Source organism: Struthio camelus, chromosome 1 (assembly GCF_040807025.1).
Source record: "Struthio camelus isolate bStrCam1 chromosome 1, bStrCam1.hap1, whole genome shotgun sequence".
Classification (NCBI taxonomy): Eukaryota; Metazoa; Chordata; class Aves; order Struthioniformes; family Struthionidae; genus Struthio; species Struthio camelus.
Window position 1 is genome coordinate 39392448 of NC_090942.1, and position 19362 is coordinate 39411809.

The 19362-nt window shown below is 43.1% G+C and overlaps 1 long non-coding RNA gene across 1 annotated transcript in view; it reads right to left on the reverse strand.

Annotated features, from left to right (window-relative positions):
• Positions 1–12775: 12775 nt before the first annotated feature.
• Positions 12776–19362, reverse strand: part of LOC138066308 (uncharacterized) — a 33679-nt gene continuing 27092 nt past the window's right edge. Inside the window, exon 3 of the long non-coding RNA XR_011139624.1 lies at positions 12776–15035. This is a non-coding gene — a long non-coding RNA (uncharacterized lncRNA). The remainder of the gene's footprint in view (positions 15036–19362) is intronic.

The following is a 19362-nucleotide window of genomic DNA, read 5'->3' on the forward strand; positions in this document are numbered from 1 at the left end:
GGGTATAGAGGGCTGACGTTTAAATCCACTGAAGCTATTCCAGCAGTGTCAGACACGGTGATGAGAGCGCTTTCTGAGCGCTGTGTGCGAGAGGCTAATTCTATCGTCACAGCAGGAAAATGGCTAAGACCAGAAAGGTGCAGCAGATGATAACCACTGAAACGACCCAGGTTAGCAAGAAATGAATTGGGCAGAGAGATTAGTCATATGGCACACATCTATTTTAGAGTAAAAAGGAAACCAGGAGGGCAGGGAAGAGACCTCGCGGATTGATGGGATGAGATGCCTAACACAGTATGTAATTTAAAAGCCAGAGGTCTGGACTTGAATAGAGAAAAGGGAGAAGCCTATAAACAGTTGGAGAAGAATGTCTTAATCCAAGAAGCCGTTAGCAGAGAGCCGGATCGCTAACTCGGGCAGTTTGTTCTAAGCGGTGAACACCACCCGTCCTCTTTTCGAAAGAGGAGTAAACCTAAGAGTATGTCCTATCGGCTAGATTTTTGAGATAAGGTTAATGAGAAATAGGTTGATTTGTACTTCCTGAGTTTAAAAGTGCAGCTCTCCAAGGATCATGATGTCCTGCCTGGGCTGCTAATGTTCTCGTGTTAAATAAACACGACTTCTCATCCGAATGTTAAGATAATGCAACAGGGCAAATCCAAAATATATTTTATTCATTTTATAGGATCACAGATGTGGGTATCCAGGGAAGAGGGAAAGGGGCCGGCATTTATACTCCAAGATACCGAAAACACTTCATCTGAGTCCAGCTAAACTTTATGGGAATGACCAGCAATAAACGTAGCTACTTCTAGTATCCACGAGTTTAATATTTTTATCCCACTAAGCAACCTTCTGCAGCTAAAAATTCCAGAGCGTGAAAAAGGAAGTATTTCTTTTAAACCCATTTTAGATCTCCAGCCACTTCCTTTCTCCTTGCTTATATATTTTAAGGAAGGGCACATGAAAGTCTTGACCAGCCCTGCCTGTATTCTGCATTATTGCTCACAGCCCTGCCGCGGCGCCCGACCTTTCCGGCTCTCCTTCAACCCTTTTCTTTACAAAGCCTGAAGAGGCAGAAAGCAAACTGGGTTCACGTTCTGGCGGGCTGGCGCACTTTGTGTTACCTGTCACGCCTGCTCTCCTACAGCCAAAGCTCGCCCAGAGCCACGGGCCCATCAGCCAAGGGAGGCTTTGCCGAGACGCTCAACTCCGTGCCCAGCAACACATTACCTTGCATGCACCGAGGAAAGGATGCTAGAAGGGAAGCAAATGGGAGATGACAGGCTGTGGAGGAGAAAATGGAGGGAGGTGAGTAAAGGAGGCTGCAGCAGAAAGGAAGCATGTGGGAGAGGGGGAGGAAAAAGCCAGCTAGATCTGAACTTTCAGGGAAAAGGGAAGGAAAAATAGAAAAGGGAAGGAAAGGGTTTGAAGGAACGTGAGGCTGGAGCTACCTGGCCGCTATAACCAGGCACAAATCCGTGCTGCTGCTACAGGCAGTCTCTCCTCTCCCTTCTGCCTGGTCACTTCTTCCATTTTCCTGCTAGAGCTGAGCTGGCTGAAAATTACTAAAAAAAGAGCAGAAATAGAGGCACGGTCCCCCGCAGCAGTTCAGGGGACAACCACAAAAATGCTTGAGTGGTCACAAGGAGACAAGAGGACAGCGGCTAGAGGCGGGAGCTGGGAAGCAGCGCTGAATCGGGGCCAGATTACGGTGCCTGGGAGCAGCCGGGGCCGTCAGCGTCGCTCCCGCGGGGCTGAGCCTCGCCTGGGGCTTTTCCTCTTAGAGGCGTCCTCGTCCCTGTAAACGCTCACCGTGCCTTGGCTTCCCACTCTATGTGCACAGGTACATTGTAGCTGACACCTGCCTTAATGAGGAAAAAAACCAGAGTGAGTGTTTGAATGCACGGGCTACTGGGTGAATGCACTGGGCAAGATTTTTCTCAGCAAGGACGCGATGATCATCCCCGTTCCCCTTCGTATGCTCGCGTAGCTCCCTCTCGAAACCCCCCTTGAGCACACAGCTGTGCACATACCTGAAGTCACCAGCGCTGGCATCCTGCAAAATTTAATAGCGACGTCTCCAGGTGGTCCCAGCCCCTGCAAACCTGCTGAATGTCACAGAGAAAGGTGCATTTTCCACAGGTCTATGCATTAGGCTATAGCATTCAGCAGAAGGCACAAGTATTGCTGTTAATTTCCAGAGGAAGAATTTAAACTCCAGGAAGCTCCAGAAAGATCGTCCTTTTCTGTTTCACTCTGTGGAGCTGTTACTTGTAAGAAATCCTTATTTTAAAAGTTATTTCCTTTCTTCTTCAGCCCCTTTTTGACAGCGTGTTTCCAGCAATAGGTGATTGTCCCCGGGAAAAGGGCACTCTTTAAGGCGCACGTTAGCACCTATATTTAGGTGCTAACGTAGCGCCTTAAAGAGTGCCCTTTTCCCGGGGACAATCACCTATTGCTGGAAACACGCACTGTCAACTGAATTGCAGAGGGCTGAGAGGCGGCTTGCGGTGCCCTGTGAGGCCCTCCTGAGAAATGCAGTGCCTCATCTTTCAAAGACCCGCATCAAACTTTGAGTCGAAGGCTTTCGGATAGGATAAAAGTGAAACGAAACTTGTGTGGGTTCTCCTTTGGCCTTACAGGGCACTTTTTCATCCTTTCTCTTGCATCTGCACACGGTATCTTTTGTGAAGTTTAAACGTTCAAACGCAAACAGCCACAGCTCTTCAGATCCGCGCTGTGACGCATAGGGTTTACATCGCTACTATTGGCTTCTAACAGAAGAAAGTGAAATTATTAAAAAGGATTAAAACAGAATAGCTTGAACAGAATAATATCCATATAGTGAGCATTTCCTCTTAGATTTTATTAATAAACTACAGTAATAGTAGCTTAAGTGCTAACTGTTGAGAAACGAACTTTCTGTTTCTCATTCCATATCTCTGAGCAGAGTACATATCAGCACTTAGAAAAACCATTAATTCCACATACATCTGTAATTTGTGGAGACCTGCAATAAAACAGTAGTAATCTTTGATTATGGCAGATTGCTAGCTCTTACCCTCGTGCTCTGTGGTCGGTCCTTACCCTGGAATTGCAGCAGGCGGGAGCTTGTTTATAGCCACAGAATTTGTGTTTTTCCAAAGCAGAAAAGCCTTCTCAAAGACTTGCATGGACTTGCCATGACATTCCTGAAAGCTTTTTAAGAATCAAAATACATGAAAATTCATTCATGCTTTAAAAGGCCAAGCTTTGTAAAGCATAGTGCCATCTGTAAGCAAAATCAAAATACTCCTCCCTGTGTAATACCCTTCTCTATACGTACCTTTCTAAACCTTTGTGGAAACAAAGCTTTTATTCTGGTGGTCAGCAAATAAAGCAGAATTCTCTTCTTCAGCACTCTTAGAACAGTTTTGCTACGAACCCATCATATTTCCTGAATAAAACTAGAAGCAAAGAAAACCTTTCTGCGAAGGTTTATGAGCGTTTTTTCATGAAGCACAAGTCAAACAAAAGATCAAAGCCACACACTGAAAAGAAAAAAAAAAGTCGAAAAAAGAGCAGCATATTTTAGGTGGGAAACCTATTTGGAGCAATTTAGAAAAATGCTTTAATAGCTTTTTAATAAAAAATGAATTACTCTATCCCAATAGACACAGTGTATAAATATTAACATTTCAGCTTTATAAGCAATGCTGATCTTGTAATATTTTAGCAGTCACATCATAGAGCACATTGAAAGGAGGTATGGCCCTTTAGTAGTAACAGTAAAACCCATCTGCTAAGTGCTGTTAGAATAAAGCAAATGCCTCTGAGTTTTGCCTGTAAGTTCTTTGGAACCAGGATTTCCTCCGTCACTATGATATATAAGGGTACTTATTACGTTAGCCTGTTTTGAGCACTGGCCCCGCTCCAAATATCCCGTGAACGGGGAAATCGTTTTGCATGACCTGGAGCATCCAGCCTTGGGAAGGTGCAAACCGGAAAGGCCGCTGACACGCAGCCCCCTCCGTTGCACAGCCGCCCGCCGCGGCTCTCCTCTGTCCAGGGCGACCAGGTGCGAGGGCAGGGATCACGCGCGCCAGGCCGAAGGTGCAGTGCAGGCCAGGACCGAGCCGATGGGCTCACTGCAGCCCTGCAGGTGATGAGACTTGAAATACCTCTTTAGCAGGGGTTGTCTGAGATTTCAAGTGCATGGACAGACTAACAAACAGGAAGACAAAGCTGCTAAATCAAGCTATGAAGCTGCTATTGGTGCTCATGACAGCAGCACTATCCTGGGGGGACAGCGGGAGAAGCACAAAGCAGAATTTGGTCAACATTTTCCGGTTTGAGTTTCCTATAAATTATTAGTTAGGGAAACACGTACAGTATTCCACATGTGATGGGTTAGGGAAAAGTTGTCAGGTGCCTTCCCCAGATGATTTAGCAGCCCACGGGGCAGGCAAAGTCACTGATCTTTATGATCTTAAATTGTTACTGGTGTGTACCAAAACAGCTGGCGGGTCAGTGAGCAGAGCCAAGTCCCAGGTGTCTGGACCTGCGCCTGCCCCTGGATCTTAAACATCTTGTCCAAGGGCCCTCTGCATCAAGGATTTCAAGCCCCTACCAGGGAGTAGTGACTTATTCTTTCAGAGGAGGAGGAAAAAGCTGCAGGAGACCTGTATGCCCAGGTCTGCCTGCGCTCGCTCGGGACAGGGGCATTGCTGACCCTCATGAGTTAACAGCTCAATAGCAAAGTTATGCTATGCAACTGGATGGGGTAGACATGGATTCAGATCCCTAGATTATTTTCTTCCCATGGTCTCTGAATATAAAAAACACTTAAATCAGGAAAGAGAGCTCTGGTGCCCCACATGCCTTGCTGATTGCTTGGCATCTCCTCTGGAGACTTTGCAAATCTGAATTTCAGTGTGCCTAAGCACCTACACACCTTCCTGACATCTCCTGGTGAGCGAGACTGCACTGGGAACATGCAGAAGATCTGACTCTTTTATACCATCCGAAAACCTCTGCTAAGTCACAAAAATCACAGAACGGTTGAGGTTGGCAGGGACCTCTGGAGATCATCTAGTCCAACCCCCCTAGTCAGGCGGGTCAGCTAGAGCAGGCTGCCCAGGACCACATCCAGATTCCAGATGGCTGTTGAATATCTCCAAGGCTGGAGACACCACAACCTCTCTGGGCAACCTGTGCCAGTGCTCAGTGACTACCCTCACAGCAAAGAAGTTTTCCTTATGTTCAGATGGACCTTCTCGTGTTTCAGTTTGTGAAGTTTCATTCATAAAGTGGTTGCTCTTCACATCCAACAGCAGTTTGATTGCTAAATAGATGCAGACTGAACACATATTGAAATGTCTAAACAGACACCAAATATAGCTAAGAAATGTTTGATCATAAATACGTCAGCTGTGGCATAGTCTCATAACACTGTGGAATCTAAAAGTTTTTGGGGAGAGGAAGGTTGTGCATAGGACAGTTATTATGTCGTAAAAGCACTTCATCTCAACTGTTAATAAGAGAAATAAATCACATTTCTGGTACTACGAAAATAACATTTTAAAACAAAAAAGGAGATCAGCCTCGTATGGGGTGGGAAAAGGATGAGAATGCTGAGCCATGCCAGAGTTGGTTTTAAAATATTTCCAGCTGAAACAGTCACTTACTGCTGCTTTAACTTGGCAATATCTGCAGAAAATGGCTTCCACCGAGGACTAAAGGCCTGTTACAGTCTGGCCCCCAAGCGTACTTGAGAGGATGTCAAGGTCTGGATAAATACTGATAATAATAGTTTATCCATTTAGGCCACAAATGTTGCAAACCCCAAAAGTTCTGTGTCCACCTTTTGGACCAGACCACACAAGGGCAGATGCTCACTCCCAGAAACCATCAACATGAAGGCTGGCACGTTGCCATCTAACCCCATGCCACTCGCAACAGTCTTTGTGGCATTTGCTACCAGTTGGTGGGATTGCCCAGTGCAGCCAATGCCTTTATTGGGGATCACTAGTTTTTTAATATATTGCAACACTTGTAAAGCACTTTGCAACAATAAATCTTTTCATTATTTATGACACTTCCCCCACCTTCTCTCTCAGCATGATAATATACTTTAAAAATAAACATTATCAGTTTATACCTTCATTAAAACTCTATATATGTTCTTCTATGTCCTCAAGGCATTCACTGGAATCATAATTGTAAACAGTGTGTGACGTAAAAATTCCAGCCCATAAAGCTCATTCATAGACACTTTGCAGCATATGCTGTTTATTAGGGTTTCCATTAAAAGTATTATGTTGCCGTACTTTGCAACCGTAAGAGAGTAAATAATTTCGAAGGATTGCTTGATCGGAGACTTCTGTTTTAAATGGAGCTTGGGTAGATGTAAGAAATCACTGGCAAAAATGTACCTAATTGACCCATTGCTATGTATGTCTTGTTATCTCTCATTTCAGCTTTGTAGGAAGATAGTATTCTTGCTGGGGAGTTCTGGGCAGTTGAAAAGGGACTGCACTGGATTTTCTTTTCAATGCTTAGCACAGCAGGCCAAGCATTGCCCTTAGATTATAGCCTCGTTGCTCTGGGTCCACCAGAAAACCCTTGCATGGAGGCAGCGTTTGGCTGGTTTCAGTCCAGTTTCAATATTGGAGGCAACTTGTCCCACTTCTGGATTGAACAACCGTTCTAAAAGCTGCCATATTTTCGCTAAAGGCTTTGGATGTCCTTCTGGAGAGAAATAGCTCTGATATCAGGACATGGCTTGAGGGCGCATGGTCTGCAACAGCAGTGTCCGTAGGAGAGGAGGAAAAAGGAGCAGAAATATCTTCAGTAACTGACCAGTACTGCTGCCAATGCCACCATAACATCAAGGGTGACTATAGGTGCCAGTCACTCCAGAGACTTCCTTGGGGTTCACTGTGATTTAAACGAAGGGGAGAACCTGGCTCTATGTCCAAAATGGATATCTGCAAAGCTACTGGCACTATGGAAGAGGAGTGACAGAGTTTCTTGAAAAATTTGCATTTCAACTTTTTTCAGTCAAAAAGAGAACACCATTTTCATGAATGCTCCTGTGAAAGTCAAAAAGAGAACATAAATACTCCTGTGAAAAGAATCATATTGTTTTACCACCCAAACAACCAAAAAAAAAATCAAATTCTGTTTCTTAATGAGATGTATAAAAGTCTTGGCGAATGATGCAAGTTTTACCGAGTCTATTCGGTTTTAGAGATAGTCCTATTAATGCTGGTTCATCATCCAGACATAGTTTTAGTCAGTTTTATTCTTTGTTATATTGTTATCGGAGATAAACAGGACAGTTAGACACACATTGAAGTAATAAATTATACTCCGGTCAAAAATAGAGTATATAATTTACTGTGATTTTGATGCGTATGCTATTCTTAGGCTCCAGTGATTATGGATTTTTAGAAAACAGCAGTTTTATCTCAGCTTTTCTACTTCTTCCAAACAAAGTCCCCATGTGACAAGCACATATCTGAATAACTGAATACGCATGGGTAACTCCACCAAACTCAATGCAATATGTATGTCTGTAGAGTAATTATAAATAGTATAAACAGTATAAAAATGCTTGCAAGCGGAGGTTTACTCATTTCAGTTTACTTGGCTAATCAGATTCACCTTTCAACAAGATTTAATATCTAGCGTTGTTAATATTGTGCCATGAAATTACATAGTTTTATCCCTTCCCTATTTTGGGATGAAAGTATACAAGGCAGGAACAACAGAAGCATGGTGCGTCACCGTAATTATTTTACCATATTGCAGAATTGTCCATTACAAGCCAACATTTTCTTCATTTGCCGTTGTTACTAAGTGTAACAGATGAATTATGTGGCACTAAAACATAAAGGAAAACAAACAGCACTGAATTGGAAACCCAATGGTTACTGCTGGCACTGAAAGCAGTATTTCAGCAGAAAATCAGCCCATCTGATGTTTGCAAATCCAGATCATCAGAAGCTAGTTCCAAAACAGCATGCCATTCCAACAAAGGCGAGTTAGATACTGAGAGCACCCAGTTCTGGTCCCACTGTAATTGCTGGAAAACTCCCACAGTTTTCAATAATCAGCTAGATTGGGTCCAAAATGCAGACGTTAGATATACCATGAAAGAATGACTGTCTGGAATTTATTATACAGCAGATATGCCACCAAACTGGAAATTTCACATAGGAAAAAAAAAAAAAATCACAATATGCCTTTAGCTTGGATAGGTTGGAAATGATGTAATAGAAGCATTATGATTTATAACAAATTTATGAGCTATGCAGGCAAGCCAATCTCCAGGGATATATGTGGTAAATGGAGAATACCAGTGGCAAATAGAATTTACATCAAAGCAATCCTGCAAACCTCAAACACTTATTACTCTATTCATGACCTTTGTTAGTACACAGCAGTAGAATACAGTTTAACATAATGTTAACATTTACCTTAAATGAAACATTTCTGTCTAAACGGTTACTGAAAATGAGATGAAAACTTTATGTAAGCTACACAACATATATTTTTGACATTATGCACCATTATTTGTAAGCAAGCAGCCTTTAAAGACTGGTGTAAGTTTATTGAATCAATACCCTTAAACTCGATGGGTTGCTTTTCTGATAAAATAACCATCGTGCACCTCCGAGGGCGTGACGTGAATCTAAGTGAGGCCTATGGTAATGCAACTGTGGGCTCAGGCAGGTTTGCCGCTTTTTGGCTGGACAGTAGCCCACATAACGGAGCGCAGCACGTAATTCACTACAAATGGCAAACTCTTCCTGCAGAGATCCAGATTTCTGCAGAGCTGGCCCTGAAACGAAGTTACTTCCTGCCCCTAAAAGGGTGCGCGAGCGCTCAGGGTGGGAGCAGCAGTCGCAGGGCGGTTCCCGGGGAAGTTTTTCCTGTTCTACTGCAAACAGTTGTGTGGTACCAGCCTGGTCGCTGAAGAAATACTGCATAAGAGCACATAACACCTGTACCAGCTGAAACTCTGCATCACGCCAGCACATGTAGCCACCAAGGACTTCACCCAGACACATGGCAAGACATGGGGATGGAGTGATAGGGACATGAAAAGGCTTTCACAGCAGGTTGCTGAGGACACTCAACCCAGACAGGTCTCTGGTGTCCCAGCCCCGGCTCTGTCCATTGAGCTGCAGTGCCCCTGCCTGAGCTGGCTGGTAAATATATTGCTGGTGTCCCAGCCACTTGCTCCATCTTGTATCTGTGAGCATAAGGAGAGCACATTTGGCTCCCATATTAGGAAACGTGAGGGGAAGTTGTGTCAGGTGGCTCCGGCCTCCTAACTTTCAATTCGGGTGAGTATATCTAAAAACAGTTAGGTATAATGCATTTAGGTATCACGCCTTCATTGACATCAGAGGAACTGGACTATTTCTCAGCAGCTGAGATGCAGTAAAGGATCTTTGCCCACCTTGCTGTTGCTACTCGGCGAGGAACGAAACTAAGTGACGTGCTATGTGTTTCATAAGGAGTGGCAATATGTGATCAGAAAGTGAGATTTTTTTTTTTTCTAACACACACAAAAATCAAAAGATATATATTTATTCTTCTGAAACTTCATGATGTTTCCCTGAAAACTAGAAGAATGGAACACTGAAAGCTACCCCTTCCTCCCGCATCTTTAAGTCGCCTTTTTCCACAGACCTGAAATACGTTCTGCAAGACAGTTACAGACACGTTTGTCAGCCGAACCTATCTGATCAGCTTTCAAGTAGGCCCATGATGGTTCATTCTGACCACACAAGTCAAGTGATCCCAACCTCAGGAGTTTTTGCTCATCCCAAAGTCCTGTAGATCTACTTCAGGCTGTGAATTCCCCTTTCCTAATGGCCTGTGGCAGCAGAGTCACCCCATAAGCCAGCGTCTCCACGAGCTGGGTGTACCATCCTGCGGCACAGGAATGACAAGAAGCTCAACTGGAGCATCACACCCAGGTCCCTCACTCTGAAGAACAACCAGCTAGGTGGATTATTCTGCCAAGATAGCTCCTGCCATTTTTTTAGTATTCAGTCACCCTGCAGGAGACTGAACAGTTTTCAAGTCTTCATGAAAACAATGGTATATTTATCTCAGATTTAATCAACAAAGGAAAAGAAGGATGCTACAAGGATAAGCTATTCAAACATAAGTGTAATGTTGGATGTCAAACAATAGCATATTGTAAGTAATACCAAAAAAGGTTTCTCCTAAAGCAACATTTAGGGAAAACATATGATAACAATAAAAATGATTTCCACAACCTTTTCACCACTTGTTCCATGTGGGAACGATAAGTGATACGCCTGCTCTACATTTTTAAAGAAATATTCCTCACAAATAATATATTGTAAGCTTTGTGCGCTGAGCCTTTTTTGTGCGTGTGTTCTCAGTTATTGCTTTTCTGGAATATGAATTGTATTATGAACACCAGTGTGTTAACTCCACTTGGGCTCATTTAAAGCCATTTCAAGGGGCTGTTCCGAGCACTGAGTTCTATCAGAATTAAGGGAATGGTTTGGTTTTGAGTCATCTTCCCCTAGTTGCCATTTGAGCACAAATATTCCAATTTGTTCTTTTTTAAATCAACACCGGATGAGACCATTAAATAATATACATTCGTTAAACAGATCGTGGTCATGACCTGCATCAAGGCACTGCCAAGAACAAATATATGTGTATTATTGCTCAGTTCTGTGCTCTGGTTTACATTTTTAAGCCTGTGTCAATTCATAGCAAAACTTTTGCAGCCAGAAGAGAGTGGATGAGCATTGGATTTTTTTTTTTTTTTCAAGGATCCCTCCAGCAGCAAGGCAGATGCCTCTCTCTTGGTAGAATCAAAGAACTGAAAGATTACAATAACTTGCATTTATGTGCTTTCCGTCAGAGGACCACAAAGCATTTGCAAACGCTGGTTACGTCAGCCATGCTATAACCCTTAAAAGAGATAAAATTGTATGATGGCTCCAGTACAGATGGCTAAACTGATGCAAAAGGAGTTGGAGGGCATGGTTACATGAGCTGCAGTCACACCTTGGATGGCAGCATGGATGTAAAACTTGCTCCGCTCACATGGTCAAACCATGGCAAAGCTTGACACAAAACCAACAGCAACTCCTTTGTTCCAGCCTGGCCTCCTTGGGCTGGGTTTCATTATACTGCTTTCCTCATATCCCCTTCCCTCATATATGGGACTAGATCAGACAATGAGATTTTTATGAAATGTAAATCTTCTTCTCAACTCCCTAAATCATTTCTAAAAGAAGGCCGGTTCAGTGATCCTATCTCGCCGTTACTAGCCTGCCCTCACATTTCAATTAACAACGCTGTAGTTTCTTTCTTCTCGTCCCTGTATTTCATGTTGCCAAAAATAGCTTTTTAAAATGAGATTTTGCCTACACAAAAGCAGCAATTTCAACAGAGCAGAAAGGCTCAAAGACAGTGGGAGGTCATATTTTACTCCTCCAGTTTTTCTCCCCCTTCATCACTCTTACAGCTATACTCAGGTTTATCTGAGGATGGGAAGAGGGAAGGAACCTGAGGTTCATTGTTGTAACATTGCTTGCTATGTTCACATTTTTATTTAAGGCTTTGAGCTTCAAATCAAAACCATACATTTCCAAGTGGCCAGCTCTAAGTCCCCCCTAGACTTTCCCATTCTGAGGTAGTCTGGTAAAAGTATCTCATTTACACTAGGCTATTTTTACTGGTTTATTTTTAAATTCAGAGTTGATAAAGTGTCAATTTTTCTTCTGCTGTAAATAGAGATATCCCAGCCTTTGGAATTAACTCCAAATTGTTGGTCTGGACATGAACTTCACAGTGAGTCTCTCCTCTCTCCTGGCTGACATTTTCCCATTAATTTCTTTTTCCCTTTCATCCATTCATTGGCTGATGAGCCTATAAATACGCTTCATCTGCTTTTACTTTGCTTTTTAAGCATAAACCAATACTGAACACGTTGACTTGATTATGTCCAGAGGCAAAAGCCTTGCATGTTTCTTAAGTCATAGCAATAGCTTGAAACTTGACTTTCTGCTCCTTCTGTCCGTTAGGATAATCAGTGGGTCACTACTCACATGCTCAGAGCAAAGAGTGTCATGCGAAAGACGTGCCAGCTTGGAAAAGTGATAAATACCACCACTTACAACCAAACTGAGCTGGAGGACAGGAAAGTGGTAAATAGTGACCGGGTGCTTGCCAGCTCCCTGCCCTGGCATGGTTTGTGGACTGCAGAAATTTCTGTCCCTGCCCCCACAGGAGACCTCCGCCCTCCTCAGTTTCTAACATAATATAGCAACCATTTCTTCCTGGAAGGTGCTGTCAGTTTTACCCACAGCATGTCCATGCACTGACATGCCCCACCTAAATTAGCGCTCCCTTCCTCTAACCTTCAATTCCCAGCATCCTTAATAAAGATACTTGCCTTGATCCATGCAGAAGGTTCAAACCTCTGCAAGGATCTTAAGGGACTTTTTCCCGTCAAACTTTGCTCGTGTGAGCACTCCCTCAGCTGCACTGAGCCCGTGGCAGCAAAAACTCACCACTCCCATTGCTCAAATCAAGGTCCAGCACGTTTTCAGAGTGCCAAACTAAGAACAAGCTAAATAGGCAGCTCTGCCGAAGTTGCCCACCGCAGGGGGGCAATGATGCGCAGCTGGGGCTGGGCTGGAGGTGGTCACGTCTTCGCCAGCCCAGGTACAGCCGAAACCGAATGGCACCCGCTGAGATGAACTAGCTGAATATGGTAGCCATAGAAAATGCAACACATATCCTGCACTATATTATCATAGATGCTTCTTTTTCTTGCCTCATCACCGAAACATTCTTAAAGGGAGAACCATTTGGAAGCAGTTTTTCTAGAACAAGAAACGCAAAAGCCATAGTACATCATTCATAAGAATTTCAGATGAGAATGTGACTGTAAAAAACAGCTTGGTATTGATATACATTGAAATTACATTTTGCATTATATCTTGCATTGTATTTACATAAATTAAAATTATATTTTGCATTATCTTTACCTTTCCAGATGATTTAGCAGATTTATAACCAAAGTAGTTATTAAATCTAGCACTAGTAAACATTGCAACAAGCTTGATGGAGTGATGGCTCTGACTCTTCATGCAAATACCACAGCAAAAATAACCTCCCTCCTATATCAGCAAAGAAGTTCATCCAAATCCCAGAGAAATCAAAGAAATTCTACTACTGAATATGATGGACCTCGCACTGGGTCCTCAACTTGTATCAAGTTCCAGCCCTGTGCAAAGCATACACGGGAAAAGATGAATGATTATAACCCACTGCCAGACGAGGTTTGCCATAAAAAGCACCAATTCAGCCTGCAGCTAGCTGCAATGCTGGGTGCTGCTGGAATAACAGGATACAAAACATCCTCCTGAAAGTGCACAAGTGCTCCTGCTCTGTTGTGAGCTTAGCAGTGTGTGTTTAAGCTGCTGCTGAGAGCTTTCCTGTAACTTCCATCAAGTGGGAAGCTGGGTCCTAGTTCAAGGAAATAATCTAAATCGTGCCCCCTTTCAGGCTGGAAAACCATAGCCGGTTTTGTTTCGTGTTAATTTAATCACATGATTTATCCGTCTTTGTATTCAGATCACGAATGATATCAAAAATAATCTATCAATAACAAGAAAGCAAGCCAAAAAAGTGCGAGGAAATGAAAAAAATGAGCCAAACGGCTAGAATTCCAAGATGAAACGGTAAATAAATCTCTTGTTCTTTCTATCAAGTTTTTGCAGAAGGTAGTGGAAAAGTCATATGGAGTTTGAGTCTGTCTCTGTGACAGAAAGCTTGGCCTCTCTTCCCACCGGCCCCCACTGTACTGGAAGGCTTTTCTTCCAGCTGCTTGCCGGTGTCTGTAGCACAGTGGCTTCCTTAAGAGAAACTTTTCCAAGGAAAAAAGCATTAGACGTGTGCTACTTATCTACTTTTTATTGCGTGTTAAGATAACGTCGAAACTGGCGTAGCTTTTGTTCTTCCCTCCCATTCATGTGATCGGCACAAATTTTATTTAATTAAATCACAGCAAAATGAAAGGGGCCCTGACGTGTTTGGCAGATAACAGCAGCCCGGATTCTCCGCGGCACCAAACCGCCATTCCCAGATTTCCCGCGTTAGCATCCCTCTGCCCCCAGCGCGGAGCACGTGCTCCAGCCGTCGCGGCCCAAGGCGGCTGCAGCCTCTGCAAAGCACTTGCATGCCTATCGCGGGGTACAAGCGACAGCGCTGTTCTCCAGCCGCACGATCCCACCTCGGGAAACAGCCCAAAAAGGCACGGAGCGGAGAGAAAGAGCGAGCGAGCGCTCCCACCGACCAGGTTCCCGTCGGCCTCGGCTGGTGGGCCGATGCCAAGTCTGGGGGAAGATTAAAAACACCAAGCAGACGGTATCGATACGTCCTCGCAATAGGCAGAGCGCGGCGGTACGTCACCCAGCCCCGCTGCTGCCTGTTATTTATAACTGCCTACGTGGCTGATTCCTGTCTCCTGAAAGCGGGGGGCCGCGGCCCTGTTTTGGAGGGACTGCAGCGTCCCGCTCCCCCGGCAGCTCCCGCTCGGCTTCTCCTTGTCTCATTTAGTAATTCATTCCGTGCCAAGAACAGCACGGTGACGTAATAACGAAACGCGCTTTGAAATCAACATGATATAAAGGACTTCTGCAAGGCTTCAGCCCAGCAAAGCACTTAAACACACGCGTGACTTTAAGCATGCGAGCGGTAGTCCCATTGGTTTCAGCAGAGTTACACATGTGCTTAAGTGCTTTGCTGGATCGGGGCCCAAATTTGACAGACAACTCAGGTTATGCCTTAAACAAAGAACCTCTTTTACACAGCGTTTTCAGAGAAAAACATCCAGTTTCACATAATCCGTCGGAGCGAGGTTAGAGCCGGTCCTTATCCCACAGAAGCTGATAGCAAGCCTCCCGTCGCTTTCGGTGCGGGACTGCGCTTCCTGGTGCTGGGACTGGATGCGAGCTGCAGCTGCTCTGTCCCTTTGGCTAGGAGAAAAAAAAAAAAATTAAACCATTAGTTTTAATCAAAGAATTGAAAACAAAAATAACTGACTCCCCTTGCTTACAGCCCATGGATGCGGTAGCCGGTTTCTGTGTCGATTTTTTGCTGTGTTATTCTTCCAGAAAAATCTTTGACTCGAAAGAAGTGATTCCGCTGCCTGCAAATACAGACCTGTCAAGGTCGAACAGTTATGTTCAATGTCATTGTAAGCAAAACTGACATTTTATTTACTCATTTGTACCACTGGAGTGTCAGCCCAGCAATGATTAAAGCTGTCAGTAGAATCAACAAATAGTGTAAAAACACTGAGCTGCCAGTCCAAGTTTCTGTTTCGTTGCACACGTTAGCTTGAGTGAAGCTTTGCCTGAATGTTTTGATGGTTTTGTGGCTTATTCTTCCCTAATTAATTTGCTTGACGATTATCCTCTGGAGGCCAACAATGTAATGGACAAATAAAATGCCTCTCTTCATTCCTCCCTCTAAAGGAAATCCTGGGCAATTGGATGTGAACTTACAGCTGATCTGTAATCTTGACCAGAACCATTTTTGTGCTATTCAGATTTTTCCCAGAGAGCTGAAAGTCGTCCCCCCTAAAGAAGAGATTAATGTAGGTCTAATCTCAGGAAGATAAACTTGCACAAAGGAAACGGCTCGCGGTGCTTACCTACACAGAAAGGCGCGCGTTTCAGAGGCTATTTGAATAGAAATCGGTAGATTTTCTTCCGCGTGTATGTTAAAGGGAAGGGGGAGAGAAGAGAGGGGAAACGAGGGGGAGAACTACCCGTGAGTTTTCAAACTTGTTCTCAAACCTCAGAACTAAGCTCAGGTTGGTCTGCAGATTTTATTGCTGTGCTCGCACACACAGTTTAGCACTGGAAGTCCTGAAAGGCCAGGTTCAGCAAAATAATTTTGCTCTTGCTGCTGATGAGAGAAGTTTCTGAGATTACATGGGTGTAAGGTGTGGGTCCACTAAATTCAAGATGTGTGAAAAGACAGGTAGAGTGCAGTTTCTCAGAACAGGACGCCAGTATGGTATTCCTAGACAAAGAAATAACACTGCACTCTGTGTACAGCAATAAAATAGCGAGTGCTTGCTGCGTGGCTGATTTTAAATCACGTCCATGACAGCTATTGACTTTCCTGACAGAGGAGCCACTCAACACAGCTGAAGCTACATGAAGCATTTTACAGAAGAAAAAAAAATATCTTTACTGCAATACTTTCCATGAGAAATGATTTAGGCAAGGAGCCAAACAATCCATAAAACAATCCAATTTACGTCTAGGCAGACCTGATCCTGCAAGGCAGTAGCACCTTTGCTTATGGATGTAGCTCCACCGAACTCAGTAGCGCCAGTCCTGTAAGGCAAACGGAGCAACTTCTTTGTGGCACCCTCGGCATTTGCACTCAAGTTCCTATACGTGTCTCCTCATCTGCAGGACCTGCCCTTTTATCACTAAGTGTACACTGGGCCAGGGCAAAAATAGACCATGTAAGTATGTCGCTGGATGTCAGATGTTCACAGGCTGGTTTCTACCGTGGTAATGGATAAGATTTGTATGACTTCAAGCATTCATACTATAAGTACTTCATGGCCATTCAGCGTCAAAAATTTACCCAATTTTTTTCAAAACTTCAGAAGCCAAGAAAAATTGCGTTTCTTTTTAAAATTCATCTTAATGCTCTTTACCACATGACACGTAATCGTTACTTGCCATGTTTATAAATCTAATAGAACAGGTGAAAGCTCTCCATACGTTGTAAAACAGAACTATCCCCTCTTACTTACATAAATTTACAAAGAAATACTGAAGAAAGCTACGCCTAAAAGTTATTCCACTTCTCTAATGATATTTTTGTGTTTACAGTTGAGTATGCAAAGATACCAAGACAGAGTCACCCAAGCTGTTTCCAGCATAAATCCGGGTAAAGACTAAGCACAGGTTTTGTTCGAATTTTTCTTTCAATGGAAAGCTTCAACTTTTTTCAAAAAAAAAAAAAATTAGTTTTCTTCACTTGCGGCAAAGCAGGAGCTTCCTGACCAGCTAAAATCATCACAACCTGATCGTAGTACAGGTTTGTGTCAGGTATCTATGTGCTAATAAAATTCCAGGGATGAGCAGGCATTGACCTGCTTTATTCTCTCTTTTAGATGACACTTATATGTGGTTCTAGAAACACCTCTATTTTTAACAAAAAATGCCTTCTGAAATCAGTTTCAAATGCGTTCTGTTGCAGCCCTCTGTCCGTACCATTCTTCTGTGCTGCTACAGGACTTACTGCAGAGCACGTTTCTATAATGATGGTGTTCAGCAGAAGCAAAGTCCTTAGCACATTCCTTTAATCCTCTAAGTTGTCCCTCTGTAAGAGACCACGAGTGTGGGTCTGCTTTCCTCTCAGAAAAGAACAGGATCTCATGCATATTAAATACAACCATTTCCCAACATGTCCTGTTAATATTTGCTGTGATTGTTGCTGTTGTTGTTGTTGTTTTTCATTTTTGTTTTTTTTTAAGGAGAAATTACGTTGTTAAGTAAAGGCTCTCCAGGACATAGCTTTACCTTAGGTGACCACCTACTCGGTAGGTATGTAAGGAAGCTGAAGTATTGGGGGGACAACATCTGGCAAAGGCTTGTGAATTACAATTTTCTTTTGCAAGTGGAAAACCACATCCTGCACCAGGTCTCAGTGGGGTTTAATGCTGTCAGAGCATACAAGGTTTGTTTTGATCTGTTATGGAGTAACACACATAGCTTTCAGTTCACACTAATAACATCCCCGTGCCTGGGGTATACACCAATCCAGAGGCTACTAATTAAAGGTTAGAATTAACCAAACACAGTTCCACTACAAAACATATGAAACTTATTAAAACTTAAAAGTGACGTCTGGTTCTCAATATAAGCAAGCAAAGAATGCAAGAGTATTGTGGAGGGTTATTTAAGCACATTTTATTTCAGCATATTAAAAATTTCCTGTGTCTGCCAGTTCAGCACATAACATTTTAATGTTTCATGTGAAAACACAGCAAACTTTTAAAGAATCAATTATTGGTCCTGCATATCATAAAACAAATCCTATTTTCAGTATTACCATAAAGCTTTTTATGTTATTTTGATCTGAAAGAGCTTTTTCAAAAGTTCACAACTTCGAAATCAAACTAGCATAACAGTGTTGCAAGCCCCCTTTTATTTATTTAAGTTACCAGTGAAACAATTTGGGACTAACCTCACAAACTATAAGGGTGAGCAGGCGCTATTTCAAGTTCATTATATTAGCTCTATGAGTAAGCACAATCAGGCGCCCCTATACTAATAGCGCTTGATCAAGAAGCAGAAAATTCCTTGGAAACGGAGGGAGCAACGTAACCTGCTAGCTTTTATTCTCATCGGTTCGATCTAAAAAGCCAACAAAGAGGGTGGGATAGAAGTGTTATGTAATTTATGTGCCCACTAGATACTCATATTTACATTTTAAGAATATACCCTCATTACGGCACCCAGCATTATCTATGATCTTTGAAGTAAATGCTTTTGGTGCAGATACACTATCTCAGCTGGCAGAGCCTCCTCTCCTCGGCTGTGAGTGTCTTCAACATGTTGCAGCCTGTACGCTGAGCCTGATAATGTCTTTGCATAGAACTTAATGAACTCATTACCCTTAATGCTGTTCTAACAAGATAGCTTGTAAATGTACTCATTTTTAATTAGCCCTGTTCAGCTGTGTGAATCAAATTACATAAGACTAATTAATTAATGTAATTGAAGACCTCATGGGAATGGGGCTTCTCGAACTGGCAAACCATATGCTTGTCAAATGATTCTGCTCCTAGGATTAACTAAGTGAGACCTGGAAACAGCAGCATCAAAGCTGGAAGAAAAACTTAAAACTTTTTGAAAAATAATAGTTACTGTAAGGGTTTTTTTCTTTAACACTGTTTTTCCCACTACTTCACCTCGGTGCAAAAGAAAATAAAAGGTAAGACTATAAAATCTGCACTTGTAAGCTGTTTAAAATTGGGTTAGGGTCCTATAGCTTCTAATTAAAAGATAAGAGCTGAAATCACTGAACATAGATGTATGTTATTAAACTGTGCACGTGTTGGTTTACAGCCAACACAAACCTTCCTCCCACGTGCTCCCTTTTTTTGATCAAGCTGCAACGTTATAAAGACAACCGCGCAGCCTGTGTGCGCACCTCCGAGCACGATGGGGTCTTGTCCCACCAGCCGGGCTTGTAGGCACCACGCTGAAACCACTCATACCCAGGAACTAATGCTCTTACACGCAGCCGTGTGAGGGACATGTTTTT